This window comes from Oratosquilla oratoria, chromosome 9, assembly GCF_046742065.1.
Source record: "Oratosquilla oratoria isolate Oo_2021 chromosome 9, ASM4674206v1, whole genome shotgun sequence".
In the NCBI taxonomy this organism is placed as follows: domain Eukaryota; kingdom Metazoa; phylum Arthropoda; class Malacostraca; order Stomatopoda; family Squillidae; genus Oratosquilla; species Oratosquilla oratoria.
Genome location: NC_134785.1, coordinates 55616908 through 55626907, shown reverse-complemented (window position 1 = coordinate 55626907; position 10000 = coordinate 55616908). Strand labels below are relative to the sequence as shown.

General features: G+C 37.6%; 1 protein-coding gene across 13 annotated transcripts in view; it reads right to left on the bottom strand.

Annotated features, from left to right (window-relative positions):
- LOC143028427 (uncharacterized) overlaps positions 1-10000 on the bottom strand; it is a 121562-nt gene that overhangs the window by 47628 nt on the left and 63934 nt on the right. The gene's annotated exons all lie outside the window — the stretch shown is intronic.

The following is a 10000-nucleotide window of genomic DNA, read 5'->3' as shown; positions in this document are numbered from 1 at the left end:
GTACAGTTACGAGCAAATGTTTTGACCCACGCTGTAGTTCTCACAACGTCAATATCATTATTATTATCATTATTTGTCGATCACGTGCTATATTTTCCCTATGTCATTTACAGTTAAGTAATTCTCTTGAAGAGATAATGCATCACGCACTCGACCAAAACAAATATTGACATTAGGAGGTTCAGAACTTTGTTCGTGACAAATATACCAGTAGAGATGGAGACGGGCATTTGTTCACCGAATGAATGATCTTTACTCCTTATCTCCCGTACATTCTACAAATCACTTCATACTATCATCGCTTTCACCATGAATGAGCGGTTGCGTAACAGAGTACCCCTCTTTTATCACCTCCTCACTCCTCCACTCCTTGATTGGGTTTGTTACGTATGGCAGCTTCACACTGGTCCGAATGTCATAAATTTTTTCTGAGTTCGTTTGAGTAGAAACGACTTCGGTTACTGATTTTTAGTTTCTGACCTTCAAATATCGAATCATCTTTGTGTCATATAATGAGAAACTAAATGACGAACTACGAGAAGTTAAAGCGAATTGAGTGTTAGATTTATGGTTGAAATTTTCTTAGGGAAATTCTAGAACATTATAAGCGAAGACTTCTAGGTAAATAATTCACAACAAACTTATACTTAACAACATCTCGTCCTGTGTTAGCAAGTATAGTAGATCTAGACTTCTAGATAGAAACTTTTTCTAGGATTATCTTTAATCCTTAGTTAAGGATATGTGTCCTCTTCAATCGAATACAAAAGGTCTGACACCAAACAGAATAAAGTCTACAAAGACTCGTTACAAAGTGTTACATACTTGTAGACACACAAGTCTGCATGCAAATCTTTCACTACTATACACGGCAGAGATATTAGTTAATCCTATTGCCAGACCATTTTATCTATCTCGGCTAAGACTCCTCGTCACGACCTCCTTCCTCAGCGAGTGCGTGTAGTAAAGACGACAGATGGACGCTGAGTACGAAGGGTGGGGGTGAGGGTGGAGGGGGGGAGCTCTAGTCTAGCACCCTGGAAGTTTCTACTTCCGGAAAACGTTGAGTTACTGGAAGCGCCCAGAAAACCACAGAGGTACCAGGAACTGGCCTAGAGCAGCAGCTGCAACGGAAGGTGGCTAAGGAACAGCTGAGTCGTTAGAACTCCGAACTACATAGTAATCGTAGTTGCTCAAATAACAAAATCTTTGGGAATCGTATGACAAAAGTACATAAATTGATACATTCATAGATCGATAGATAAATAAAAAGACAAAATAAAAACAACAAATAAAAAAACAAATACTACAAGATAAAACAAAATCGTGATACAAAGTTCTAGGAACTAAACAGTTGAATATATAGCCCGTAATAATATGTACATACATACAGACAGACACACGCAAGCACACACAGACACACACACACACACACACACACACACACACACACACACACACACACACACACACACACACACACACACACACACAAATATATATATATATATATTGTGATCCGTTTGTAATGCTGTAGTCCTCTGAAGAAGACCAAGTTGGTCGCAACGTTAGGGCAATAAACTCTATTCCTAACACATCTTCGTTTGCCCTTCCCCACCCACATTCTCTCTCATATATATATATATATATATATATATATATACATATATATAATATATATATATATATATATATATTTTTTTTTTCGGGCGCACTCACATGAATTGACTGTAGATAAACAATGCTGTACCATAGGAGATAATACTGTAGTAACTAATATCAGTACAACTGAGATTGTATAACAACAAATAAACAAATAAAGAAAAATTGATAAACAAAAACATAAATAGATAAACAAACAAGTAAATAAAAGATTGAAACATAGCATAAACATAAAAACAAACCGACCAAAAAGTAAGTAAATAAATACATAAACTCACAAAATACAACTACAACGAAAACAGCACAGGAATCGGTCGGCAGGAGCCGCGAGCGAGCGAGCAAGCAAGAACGAACAGCAGCACCGCAGAACAGGGAGGAAGTATTCAAGGTCTCCCCCTCCCCCTCCTCCACCTCCCCCTCCACCACCTCCATCACCTTATTGAGCACCACCCCACAACAGTGGCCAACACCCCATTCATCGCCCACATTTCGTTCTACCCTCTTCCCCCTTCCCCCCCTCACCCACCTTCGATATTCGTCTTTCCAAAACACTTCATCACTTGCCGCTGTGCCCTCTTTTGGCCAACGTGGTTCCAATTTGGACTCGCGCACCGTTGTCGCTACGCAGGAGCAACATTCAAGGGAACGTGGTCAAACAAAATAATATATGTATCTAAGAGTGGCTGCCTTCCCCGCCCCATGTATGGGGGGTAGCCGAATCAAAACAAGGACTAATTCTTCGAGGGAGAAAAATCAAGAAATTTGATCCTATGTATCCCCATTCCACCCAATTTAGTCGCTTTTTAGATGTATGGGAACACGGTGGTGGCATTCCTGTCCCCCGTAAGTCAAAATGCCCTCTTTTTCACGGGATTTTAAAGCAGCCAAATTTAACTATTTCTTGTTAATTTCTATCATGGAAATCAAGAAAACACAAAAACAGAAAAAACGCAAATAAACAAGTTTTTGGGGCTATATAATTACTGTATAATAATAATAATAATAATAATAATAATGATGATGATGATGATGATGATGATGATGATGATGATGATGATGATGATGATGATGATGATGATGATGATGATGATGATGATGATGATGATGATAATAATAATAATAATAATAAACAAAAATGGGTACAATATGGAAAGATGTTTGGACAGAATAGAATATAAAACTAATTATTTTTCAATCCGCAAATCCACAGGGGCTCTCGAAAATGAACACAAACACCTGACGTTAGCCAGAGTAAAATGACAATTAGAACGGGTGTGTTGCTGGATGGACGCCGCGAGACAGGAAGCGTGGAAGAGGGAGACCAGACAGAAGGTGGAGAGACGAGATAGAGAAGTTTGCAGGAGTGACGTGGCAGAGGTTGGCGCGGTCGTGTGAATCATGGAATGCTATGAAGGAGGCCTTTGTTCAGCAGTGGACTCAGGATGGCTGATTTGATTGATTGACTCAACTCTGAGGGAATCCTCCCCCCCTCCCCCCTTCTACCTGTTGACTGTTCTCTTAAGGACAATTCTACAGTATGTGCTTAATCTACAGGTAATCGCGTTTTCCAAATGCCACAGATTAGATTATCAAAAGAGGTAAATAGCTCACATTTTGTAGAGGTGTCCTTATTCAGACACAGGGTGAAAGGGTGATACAGGGTGTGGGCAAAGTATGAGGCCAACGGATTTATTAATTCATTTATTTATCTACTTATTTTATTTATTTATTTGTTTTATTTATTTATTCATTTATTTATATTTTATTCATTTATTTATATTCGATTTATTTATTTATTTATTTCATTTATTTATTTATCTATTTAAATTCTATATATACTTATTTTTTTACTAATTTGATTTATCATTTGATTTATTTATTTAATTACTTTGTTTATTTATTTATTTATTATTTTACCTATTTATTTTTATTTATTTATTCATTTAATCAATTTATTTATTATTATTTTTGTCACACACGAATGAGCCCTGCAACTTATACTACAACGGTGACTACGTCCTTGTCTCACCGTAACATCATCACACACGCGCGCACGTTCCTAACAGTGGCACCTTGAACAGGCACTCTTTCATCTCGTTCCCCGACAGTGCCACTACCTCGTTCCCAACCCACGCGGGACCTCCCTGTTGGGCTGATTAACATTCAGGTTCAGACACACCCGCGTAGCGTTGTACCAACTCCTTGACTACAAAGCCATATTATCTTATCAGTTTTGTTTTATCTAATACCCAGGTGGTTTTGGTCGTTTTAGGGGATGTTTTATAAACACACACACACACACACACACGCACACACACACACACACACACACACACACACACACACACACACACACACACACACACACACACACACACACACACACATATATATATATATATATATATATATATATATATATATGAGAGAAATTCACTAGTGACAGCGACATCAATCTGATAATTTTTATGACAGTCGCATGTAGGATTCGAACCCACTGCCATCCGAAAGTTCAGGCTCTGTGAAGGTAATATTAAGGGTGGATCGCAATTCAGATTATATTTTTGAGTCGAAATTCTATGCCGGATCGCAATTCAAATTATATTTTTGGGTCGAAATTCTATGTCGGAATTTTTAATCGCAATTTTGAACCACACATTTGAGTCGCACGTTTAGATCGCAATTCAAATTATATTTTTGAGTCGCAATTTCTTATCGCAATTTTGAATCACAATAATGAATCGCAATATTGAATCACACTAGTGAGTCGCAATTTTGAATCACACTGTCGAAACGCAAATTTGATTTTTTTTTTTTTTTTTTTTTTTTTTTTTTTTTTTTTTTTTTTTTTTTTTTTTTTTTTTTTTTTTTTACATTCACGTGATGGAACCCAGTAGGGTCTTCCAAGGTCTCGTTTTCTTAAACTACAACCATTTTACTCACATTCTGAAAACCTACTTTGATACGTTTAAAGATAATCTCTATTATCTTTCATAAATTTAAAAGAATTATTCTCACTTATGCCATACGATTTTATTCAATTTGAAAGAACCTCTGAACGACGGCATGTATTGTCAGACGACAAAAAAAGGATCCCAAGAGCCAAACTTGGATGCCAGATGCTACACATGGATGAGAATATAATCACCCTCTATCTCATCCGTCCCGGCATCCAATACCAGTCTTGGTGTGTGATTCATCCGCATAATCATCCGCATATGTCTTGATTCACCTTAGACGATATTTCCAGATCCGAAGGGGGAAAAAAAATCGTGTGGATAGCATTTAACTGTATGATTCTTTCTTTCGTCATGGCTGCCAAAGAATTGCAAGCATAACACAATATTCCGTATGGTCCTTGTCCTTTTAATTTTCCTACCGCCAGGAAATTATATTCTTTTCAATCACATTTCCCTGGCCTGACGAAGGACAATCTTCAGGAGAATAAAGCGGTTTGGTGCAGTTTGGTATCATGAAGCTGTTTCGAGGTTTGCGAACGCGTAATGGTTTTATTTCATATATGTTCGTAAAGCGTACGCAAATGACAGTCGAGGTGAGCGAAATAAACTGAAACACGTGCCTTTGAGACGAATAACGACACGATAAATCTGTGTCCTTGTTTACGAAATAAAAGAAAACGTCGAGGTCTGCGAACGCGTAAGTGAATGGTTTTATTTCAGATACGTTCGTAAAGCGTAAGCAAACGACAGTCGAGGTGAACGAAATAAACTGAAACACGTGCCGTTGAAACGAATAACGATACGATAAATCTGCGTCTTTGTTAACGAAATAAAGAAAACGTCGAGTTCTGCGAACGCGTGAGTGAATGGTTTTATTTCATATACGTTCGTAAAGCGTAAGCAAATGACAGTTAAGGTGAGCGAAATAAACTGAAACACGCGCCGTTGTGACGAATAACGATACGATAAATCTGTGTTTGTTTACGAAATTAAGAAAACATCGACAAATGATGGTAGACTGCTCGGGGAGGTACAAGACCACTGGGCAGACTTAGAAAAAGATAGATGAAAGGAATTACGGAAGCTTGGGCGATTCGAGAATAAAACCTTACAGAGATACTAGAATATGAAGTCTACAAAGATGAAGATGGAGAGAAATTAGAAAACGAGGATTACTGGCTGATAGGAGATAATCCTACCAGCGGCTGGTCAGTAAAATAAACTGACAGCAAAGGTTTACAAAGGATTAAAAAGGTGGAGCATACCGACAGGAGACCTTTTGGTCCATAACTAGGTCGGATGCGAAAAAATATAATAATGATCAATAAGTAAAGATAAATAAATATTATAAGAATATAAATTATAAACAAATTAAATGAATTAAGAACAAATCTCACAACGGGAATTAGTACGTAACGAATGCAGGCCTTCGCCATTTATGACTAAAATAATCACTTGGCTTCAACAACAGCAAAATTAGTGTAGAGTGTCACTATGATTTCCTCTATGCCAATATGAGAATTCAGAACTTTAGATCCTATTCACACGAGCGGTTTGAACCGCGCGGAAACCGCGGCGGTACCGCATAGTCAAGGAAAAATTGCATGGTTGTGTATGAAAACCTCCATTGACTTACACTGTAATTGAACAGTCGCTGTTCAAACCGCGGCGGTTCAAACCGCGGCGGTTCAAACCGCGGCGGTTCAAACCGCGGCGGTTCAAACCGCTAGTGTGAACAGGTCCTAGTTAACCAGGATAAAATCCTTGAATCTGATATCTTTACTAGGATACCACGAATACGAATAAAATCACTTGCCGGCAGGGAAGGTAAAAGGAAATGTACCACCAGGAACGAAAGGGAAGGCACTGTTAATTAACAGAGTCGGTTTCTAAACAACGATCAAGTTCAACCATAACTGATCTGTGGTTTTTCTGCGGTCCAATCCCCTTCCCCCAGAGTGCTTGTGTCGCCTCCAAGCCAGACGAAGTTGTAAACAAATTAAAACCACAGCAACACGTGTTCAGAAGAACAATATCACACGTTAATAGACCTTGCAAGGCGATGTAGCGTTCATTGTAATCGAATCGACATCCTCAAGCGAATTGTTAACAATTGAATAGAAAAAAATAGTAGTTTGCGGTGCAAGAAAAACAATGTATTGAGATTCTTAGAATAAACTCACTATACTGCGGGTAGAAAGGCACAAGAACACACACAATGATCGTCGAAAACAGCAGTGGGATATCCCCGCACAAATAAAACAAAAAAACAGACAAATGAATACATAAATAAATAAATAAAAAGTCCCACCAAGCAACTTATTCAGAGCGTCAAGAGTTGCTAATACCTCAACGAGGACGCTGTGCTCTGCTCACAGCAGCGAGAAGAAGACAACTGCTGGTACGGAGGTGTATAGTGTTGTGCATGGCTTATCCTAAACCACATTGCCCGAATACAGCACTGGTCAGACTCGTAAACAGGTATTATGTAACTTATCCTACCCCCGGAACCATATAAACTCGCGCACAAACCTTGATATTGATACAGAACTTCACGTTCGTTGCAGCTCGAAGAAAACGGAATTAGACGCATTTCAAGAAACATTTTCTGACATACTTTGAAGAAAACGTAAATGCGAACAGGTTTGACAAAAATGAATATATAAATATATGGATAATTAAACATATAGATAAACGAATAGATACGTATATAAATACAGATAAACAAATAAATGAAATAAATAAACAAAAAGACATCGTAAGAAGAGCTTGAAGGTGCAACCAGGCGTACCAACTGCGAAGACGATACAGCGATGTCAGTAACAATATACACAAAGCTTTGCATAGATGTAGGTGTATATGCGAAGGTATTGCCTCTAGATCGACAGCTCCTAGAGTTCTTCTTGTTTTGCTTTCTGTCTTACCATAGAGCTTGTTTTCTTGTGTTTTCTATTTTCGTTCACAATATATATAGTGTCCATGTTCTTTTTGTTCTTTGTTTTTGAGAACAGGAACTCTTCTCTCCGGTCGAATTGTTGTAAGATTACGCCCTTGATGCGCAGCTCCCGATACCATGGGCATCGTTAGATCAAATGGCAAAAAAATAACTAATAAATATCCAACTACTTTTGTAAAACCATTCATAACCGCATGCTGGTCTGTGATATTATTCCCATATATACGATTTAAAGGAATATGTCATCTATAGTTCTGCAAAAGAAACCGGTTTCTACAGAACTTATGAATGAAGCTACATAGTTGTACCACACAGTGTAACTATGTGGAATATATTGTTGACTACGAAAGTAAGTGTTACCAGCTAGACAATTAAAAACATTTCGTCACAGAAATGTAAACAAAGAATCAAATATGATTTGCACAAACACACCTAGTATATAAAAATAAATAAATTAATAGATAATAAAAAATGAACAAATGAATCCTGACTGAACTTAAAGTACTTAAGAAAACTTACTCGACCCTAAGACAAATGATGCTAACGCTAGGATTACATATTTTCGCATAGTCCTGCAGACTCTACAATAAACGATTTTATTAATTTTTGAGAATAATCTCGATAGAGCGAGAACATTCCAGAACATATAAACAAGCAAACGTTCCTTATGCAACTAGGGCACATTCCATAGGACAGATTCCCTAAATGGGTAATTGTATCATCTGTTCCTCTTTGATGACGACAAATGCGTTTGAATGCGAGAGAAAAACATACGACTAAACTGCGCAACAAAAATCTAACTAAAGTACAAAATTAAAGTAGGTGTTGTTTCGGGTCGTGTTCTTAATTATTCTTACTCTTAACGACACTACAACATTGCGTGTTTGTGTTAAAACAAATGAAAAACGGAGGTAAGGTTCGATGTGTGTGAGGCTTATTGCAATCCTTGTATCTTTTAGTTCGTTTTACTGTCGATGACAATGCTACATTATGTAATATCCTCGACTACACAAAGACGAGGAAAGATTCGAACGCAACCCAGGAAGTTCTTAATTAAACTGTACAATTCCAAACGACATTACACTCCCTCTCAAAAACGCCAAGACAAGGCGTTCAAGTATTAAAGTAAATGTACGCGTTAACCGTGGTTACTGATAATACAGTTCTAACAAATAACTATCCTTGAAACAGAAGGGTTGAAGAAAAGAGAGAATAAAAGTTCAGGGAAAAAGGATTATGGCTGACAGTGTCGTTTGTCGGTCTAAAATCTTTATTTCACTTCAGTGAAATAGCGCAAAACGGAAATAGATTAATTTAGAATTTAATTTAACCTATTCCCTTAGCTGAATAAAATCATACAGCGCGCCGCCGTACCTATGAATGAATCTATAGTATGATACACCGTGAATAAATCAGTTTGGGTAGTAATGTTTATGTCCCGGTTTAATGAGGACAGAGAAATTCTGATAACGGTTTATGATAACGCCCGTAGGAGCGGTATTCCAGTCAAGATCATGTAGATGCGGGCGACCACGGCCACTCGACGACTTTACGTCACAACTTGTTCCGATCGTCTGCTGTGGCAAGAGCTACTAAACAAAAGAGCCCTCAATATGTCTTCTTTACTACATATTTTCTTATACCTATGTAGAATTAGAGCTCTGTATTCTATACTTCATGTTTAATCATACAAGTGAGTGATATAATGAAATTACTATTTGAATAGAGAAATAATTATGTTTCATTATTTGCTTCAGAAAAGAACGCAGATTTCTATTTTCGGATTGTCATAGAAAACAGATAAACAAAAACATACAAAATCTGGCATATGCGCAACTTTTTAAGTGTGTTGATAAGTGTCTCTACAAGGAGATAAAGAGATAAGCATACACGGAGTGGTAGTAAGAACGACAAAAACAGAAGACTGAGAAGGATAGTTGAAGGTGAACAGGTTCATAGATAAATCAAAACATGTTAAGAAGACAGCCGTTGGAGTTCATTGTTCAATAATAAAGCAAACATTTTACGCACAAAAACAATCAACAAATAAAATCCAGCACAAAACTTAACCATATGGCAGATCTAAGAAATCAGATATACAAATAAAATAAAAAGACTAACGAAGAAAATAATGAAACTAATATTAGGACAAACAAATGTTTGAGGTGTTCAGGTGAGGCGTATTGTACGATGTAGGACAGTGAGTGAAGTCTTCCACGCTGCACGGCGCCCAGAGCAAACTTGTTATGCGCAAAACATTCTTGAATATTCTTCAGTGGCCTTGGTCGCCTCCTTATACTGACAGAATATAGCGCAGGTGTCTGTCTACCCTTTTGTCTGTGTCCATGCGTGCATGTGTGTATACAAACAGTGTTGCAGCGTGTACGTTTGTGTTAGTGTGTACATTTTGTGTATATGCTAA